General features: G+C 38.2%; 1 non-coding gene across 1 annotated transcript; it reads left to right on the forward strand.

Moving 5' to 3' along the window:
* Nucleotides 1–6,672: 6,672 nt before the first annotated feature.
* On the forward strand, nt 6,673–6,780 carry LOC115070196. The gene has a single exon (XR_003849396.1). It is a non-coding gene; the product is annotated as a U6 spliceosomal RNA (small nuclear RNA).
* The last annotated feature ends 460 nt before the right edge of the window (nt 6,781–7,240 follow it).

Genomic DNA, 7,240 nt, shown 5'->3' on the forward strand with positions numbered 1-7,240 from the left:
AACCCCATGGTTAGCAATGGATCTGGGCCTCTCCATTGCCTCGTAATGGAGTCCTTCCACCTTACCCGTACCTCAGGTCTCTACTCCTGTCATCCCCAATGCTTCTGAAACCGGGATTCCAACTGATTTTTTTGAAAATTAAGAATATTAATAGTGAATAAGGCCATACCCAACTGTTGGTGGGGGCTTATTCCCCCTTTTTGTTTTTGTAATTGAATTTTTAGATTTTGATGGTTGCATTCTACAATGGTTTGACCTTGGGGATTGTAGGGAATTCCTGTATTGTGTTGAATTCCCCAAAGTGAAAAGAAATCTTATAAATTTTTACTCACAAAACATGGTCTGTTATCATTAATTCATTGTGGCAATCCCAACATAGCAAAGCACTGGAGAAAATGAGACTGAGCATGTTTAGACTTCTCTCCTGTATGAGCGGCAGCCCAACCAGGCATGTGAGAATGTGTCGATGGACACAAAAATATACTTAAGCTTTCCAAAAGGAGCATAGTGTGTGACATCTGTTTGCCACAAGGAATTGGGCTTGAGTCCCCTGGGGCTTACCCCTTGCTGTTGCAGAGGTGGTACCTGTAGAAAGGGTTGACAAGACTTATGGGTATGTAAGCTGTCTTTTCCACCTCTGCATTGCCTTGGGATAAAAGCCCAGGCAATCCTTGGTGCCCCCTAAGATGCTGTAAGAATATAGGGGCTTCTCTCTCCTTAAGGAGCGTATGAGTCTGAATCATCAAGGGAGTAATGGAGTTACCATCCAGCCGGATATGAGTCACAATCTTGGGGTTGTAAAGGGATAGGGAAAAAAAAAAACAATCTTTAATGTCTATAACTATAAGAAATAAATCTGAGGGAATAGCAGGGATCCAAGGCAGTCCCCTTAAGGGTGTACCCACTAGGGTCATCCTAGCATTGACTTTATGCAAGTCTTGCAACATTCTCCATTTGCCAGAGGATTTCTTAATAACAAAAACAGGTGTGTTCCATGGACTTATAGAAGGCCAGATGTGGCCCAACCGTAATTGTTCCTGCACAATTTCCTTTAAAGCCTGTAGTTTTGTCTTACAAAGTTAGCAGATAACCCTGCCACCACCAGGGGTCATGCCTCCCTTTTAGCTCCATCTGCATGGGTCCCAGGAAGCCCTGAAGTTGGCCAGGGCACACCCAAGGTGCTGCTTGTTACTTTGGCCGCTTTTGGTTTCACTTCTGAGAGCCCCAGCGGTGGATCAATCCCTAATTGAACCTCCCTTTGTGGAGCTAGGCATTCCACATGTTCCCATGTATCCCCAGTAAAAACATTAGTCCCAAGTAGCCAGGGAGCCAAATGAATGGCCTCTGCCCAAACCTTTTGAGCTGCTGGATCTGACAGATCCAGCCCCCTACTTTTAAGCATACCTCTTGGCACCTTAAGCGCTGGGTCCTCAGGCTTATTAGTTGTGTTACCCATCTTTCAGGTATCACTTACCCAGGACTCTCAATTGACCCCAATCCTTTTCTTTTCAACTTCCTTCGAGCGCCACGCTGGGCATCAGTTGTGGGGGGTTCAAGCCAGTGACCCCCATGCAAGGATGACTAGGGATGAGTAAGTGCATCATTCACCAGCCCCTGCCACCCCCAGCACTGGGGACAATCAGACACAACGGGGAGTCTAGTCAAGCCGGAACTCATTTATTGCAGGCATTACAGAGCTTATAAAGGCATCTGGAAATCCCCCTCCCCTCCCCCCTGAGGGTGTATCTTAAGGATGATCATACACTGATCATGCACTCCTCAGCAGTGCAGAAGTATCCTTCAGACTTTCAAAACAAGTCAGGCCATGCCCCAGTAACTTCTTCTGCAAGGAGGGGCCTTTAGGTCCCCACACTGTGGGTCCAGAAAACATCTGGGGACTAGACCCTCACCTCCAGAAGAACCTGGGAATACCATGGAACCAGGCCTCTGACCCTGGCGGGCTCAGAGGTCAGTGCAAAGCCTGAGCTTTGGTTCCAGTGGTCTTTTAAGGGTAGTGTGAGTGTGGAGTTAAGCCTTCTGGGGTTTTGGTGGTCAGTGCAGGAGTGACAGTCTATACTGCTATGGTGCGAATAGTAGCTTCAGGCCTGTGGTACTAACTATAGCTCCAGATAAGTACATATATGTTGGTGGGTCTGACACTTGTTGTCCTTCCCATAGTGAGTTCACAGAGTCTGAAGGTGAATAGGTTGTAATTCTGTATGGTTGCCTTGGGGTTTGGTGTGTGGCCCCACTCTGAGACCTTTTGGCACATAACCAAGATAAGATCCCTTCAGTGATTTCATTAGGCAATCAACACCATATTCCAGGAGATTCATGGCTAAGCCTCATGCAGCTATCCCTATAGAAAAAAAAATCTCAGAAAACAAAACATTCAAATTATCTTGGAAGAAATCAAAACTAAAAGACAAACCCACTCCAACAGATGTCCACAACATAACAAAGAAACACAAAGATGACACAGATACCACCTGTGACCCACCCCAGCAGACCAATTCCCCCATAAGGGGAATTGTACTCACATCTAAGGATGCGGAGCTAGGATGCACATATATAAGTTGGCTTGTTCGTCTGAGTCTAGGTTACCTCACTTAGCATAACAGTTTCTAGTCCCCTTCATTTAACTGCAAATTTCATGGTTTTGTTTTCCCTTACTGCTGAAGAAAATTACATTGTGTAATTGTAAATGTACATTTTCATTATCCATTCATCAGTTGAGGGACATTTAGGTTTCTTCCACTTCCTAGCTATTTTGAAAAGAGCAGCAACAAACATGGCTGGGCAAGTATCTGTTTGGTAGGATATTGAGTCCTTTGGACATATGCCAAGGGCCAAGGGGTGGTGTAACTCAATCATATGGTAGATCCAATTTTAATTTTTTAAGAGTTTTGCACTCTGATTTTCACAATGGCAATACCAGTTTGCAATCCCATCAACACTATAGCAAGGAAATTGAACCAAGCTAGCTGTCCATCAACAGATGAACAGTAAATGAAAATCAAATATGTATATAAAAGGGAATATTATTCATCTTTAAAGAAAAATGAAATCACATAATTTTCAAGAAAAGGGATGGACCTACAATGTATAATATTAAATGAGGTCACCCAATCACAGGAAATAAAAAAAACAAAACAAAACAAAAAAGCACAGGTTCTCCCTCATATGCAGATCCTAGCCAATAATGGCCAATACATGCACATATATTTTAAAAATTGTGATATACCATAGTATTTTGAAAGGAGAAAAAGAAAGGACAATTTTTAAAGGCATACTAATGAGTTCATATGTATGTAGTATACTTTTTGTAAGTCCTTTGAAATCTGTCTCAAGCCATAACTCGTTTTAAATGCAAAATACACCCTACATGATTGTGTCCACATGTGATTCCATGAGAACCTGTAACTTTAAATCAAGTTTTATTTTTCATTTTTTGAATGCTTTTGTATGCTGTAGGAGACTTTCTGTACTACTAGTAAAGCATTTTTAGAATTTTTAACCCAAATAGTTAAGAAAAAACATAATAGGGCCAAACTTAATATCACACATGAGAAAACTGCAGTATTTTCATGCATGCCTCATTGGTAGGATTAGCTGTGGAGAGTTTCACAAAAAGACAGGATTCTAATAAGCTCATTCTGACAGTATAACAGATTTTTTTAATGTAGAATACATAATTTAGGTTTTTAAGTATACTCATCCATGTCACAATCTCATTCTTGCTCATGGTTTCTGATTTGATATGGCTGCTGAGATTATCTGGGTAGGTCATATTTTTGTCGCATTGTGTTAATAATTAGAACTAGACCAATTAAGTGTTAGTATAAACAACCATGCTACAATTCTGAAAATGATTGCTCTCAGAAGCTGTGTAGATATACACATTCTCCTCTGAAAAACATTAAGGAATCAGGACCATAAATGAGCTGGTGCTCGTCAAAGTCAAGGCTGTAACTCGTACTATTGCTTCGGACTTTTTTTTTTTTGAGGTAATCCTTCTGATCAAACAGCTCTTCATTGGGGCTGAAGAGATGACTCAGCAGTTAAGAGCACCGGCTGCTCTTGCAGTGGAGCCGGGTTTGGTTTCCAGCACCCACATGGCAGCTCACAATCCACCAATTTGTCTGAATATTCAGGGTGACATCCTAGATTCCTCTGACTTTCTTTTATTCACCAGTTACATACTCAGTCTTGGAAATTTCCACCTTAAATCACTCCCAAATCAAACATATTTTCCTCACCTCCAAGTCGCCTTTCTCATTCCACACAGATATTCACAGAATTCTCAAAATTTAAATCTTCCCTGCTGGGCCTCTTGGCCCATGCCTTTTAATCCTAGCACTTCAGAGACAGAGGCAGGTGGATCTCTGCAAGACTGAGGCCAGCCTGGTCTCCATAGCGAGTTCTAGGCTAGCTTGGGCTACAGGAGTCCCTATCTAAAAATAAATTTAAAATTTTTAGAACTCTTCTTCCCTATATTTTATCTACCATTAGCCACCCTAGAATGTACTAATTTCAGTCCCCTGAGTTTGGAAGAATTTTCCAGACCAACTGTAAAGCTAAATGTGGCCATCAGAGGTCCCTGCTATCCACAGAATGGAAACTAGTATGAAGAGAGTTGTGTGGGACATCAGACACTTGTCCAGTCCAGGCTCAACATCAACCTAAATAGTATAAAAGATAAAGTCTCCAACTTCAACTCACCCCCTCACTCCAACTGCACCTGAAATGCTCCAATAGAGGACCCCAAAGAAAAATTTCACTTTTTGTTGTTTGTTTGGGGATTTTTTTTGTTTTCTGTATGAAATCTACCCCCCACCCAATATTTCGCTGTATTTTTAGTAGTACTTTGACTTTATTTCTAGCTATGTATTTCATGTTAATTTTTAAATTCCTCTTCTTACATTTATCTAATTTTGTTTATGATTTTTTCTTTATTGGGCAATCATTTTTATCACCTAATCTTTTATTTCTCACTATAATATTCATCATTCTTATTTTATTTTACTTAAATTTCCTTCTCCTTTTCTATTTTCTTTACCTCCTTCATTTCATTCAAAATTTTTTATTTTACATATACTCTAAATAATTTTGAACTTCATAGTCCATTCTAGTTTATTTTTTCCATTTACTGTTCTGTGGTCATTGGTTTATGTGTTTGTTAGTTTAACTTATTTTAAGTATATTCTATATCTGGTTACTTTGGTGTTACTGTAAAAGCATTTAACTTCTTCCTGCAGGGATATTGAGGACTGAACTCTCACCTTAGCTGTTTCCTAAGCAGATCCCTCAAATAAAACCATAAGAGATATTCAAAGCAACAGATATGCAAGTTGAAACACACCCAAAAGACTCATTCAGAAAATTCTTAGATCTAATAAACACTTTCAACAAAGTAGCAGGATGCATAATCAATACACAAAAACCAATAGCTTTGTATACACCAATAGCCAATTTGCTGAGACAGAAATCAGAAGGTAAAAATACCCTGCCCACGATAGCATCAAAAATAAAATAATGTATGTATAAACCTAGCAAAAGGGATAAAAGATATCTAGAATGAAATTTTTAAAACATTAAAGAAAGAAATTAAAGAAAGCACTAGAAGATGGAAAAATCTGTGGTTTTGGATTAGTAGAATTAATATTGTGAAAATAATTATACTAACAAACAATATGCAGGTTCAGTGCAATTCCCAACAAAATTCCAATGATAGTCTTCACAATAATGGGGAAAAAAAATCCTAAAATTCACATAGACACACAAAACATCCTGAATAGCCAAAGCAATCCTAAGCAGAAAAAAATAAAATAAAATAAATAACAATGCTGAAGGCATCACAATACTTCAGTCACACAATAGAGCATAGTAACAAAAGAACAATAATGCTGGCATAAAAACAGGTAGGCCAGTGTAACAGAACAGAGAATCCATGGATCCACAGCCACCTGACTTTTGTAATGAACAAGTGTTTTTTCTTAATTATCACCTAAATTAGCCTTCATTTTAGAAATTGCATTTTATGTAATAGGTTGTGTAAAGCAAATCAAAATTACTTATTAAAAATACTTAAGGTAGAAAGTAAACTTAGTAGACAATACGAGAATAGTAAGTTATGCTCATATACTGTGTACATGTATTAAAATAGTATAACTAAATACAGTATTATATATAATTACTCCATACAAATAAAAACAAAAGGCATACACAGTCACCTGATTTTTAATAAATATACCAGAAACATGCAATGGAGAAAAGATAGCCCTTCAACAAGTGGTACGTAGAAAACCAGACACCCACATGAACAAGCTAAATCCATCTCTCACCTTGTGCAAAAATCAAGTCAAAATAGATAAAGAACCTTAGTGAAGACCTGAAACTGCTAGAAAACACTGGGAAGTATACTTCACAATATAGGCAGAGACAAGAACTTTCTAAGATTGACTCTAATGGTTAAGTATATACTAGCAAAATTGACAAATGAGATTGCATTAAATTAAAAATCTTCTGCACAGCAAAGGAATGAACCAGAAGATTAAAGAAACGATCTACAGATTGGGAGAAATTTCTGCCAACAACACATTTGTGATGGGACTAATATCTACAATATGTAAAGAACTTAGAAAATAAATAAACACTATAAAGAATCACCCAGTGCTCACTTCAGCAGCACATATACTAAAATTGGAACAATGCAGAGAAGATTAGCATAGTCCCTGTACAATGATGATACCCAAATTTTGTGACACATTCCATATTTTTAATCAGTTTTCTCCAGGGACTAACTCCCCGAGAGGTCAGCTAATCCCAAGTGGACAGCCCTAATCCCAAGTGGGCACAGTTACATAGGAGCACCAATAATTGGACTCAGTGCATTATATATATAGATATGTATATTTATAAATGTATGTATGTTTGTGTAACATAATAATCAAAAAGAAGCCAAGAAATTGAGAGGGAGTGGAAGGAACATGGAAGAAATTTCAGGGTCCAGACAGGATGGAAATAATGCAAACACAGTACTTACACATGAAATTCTCAAAAGTAAAGTTAAATTTAAAAAAAGAATCATCCAATCCATAAATGAGCAGATGAAAAGAACAAATAGTTATCAAAAGAAGAAATGAATATCCCAATAAATTTGTGAAAAAGTGTTCTGTGTCTTTATCCATCAGGAAAGTAAAAATAAAAGCTACATTGAGATTCTATAGTAGGATACTGA

The sequence above is a fragment of the Nannospalax galili genome, unplaced genomic scaffold (genome assembly GCF_000622305.1).
Source record: "Nannospalax galili isolate Female #2095 unplaced genomic scaffold, S.galili_v1.0 scaffold796, whole genome shotgun sequence".
Taxonomy (NCBI): Eukaryota; Metazoa; Chordata; class Mammalia; order Rodentia; family Spalacidae; genus Nannospalax; species Nannospalax galili.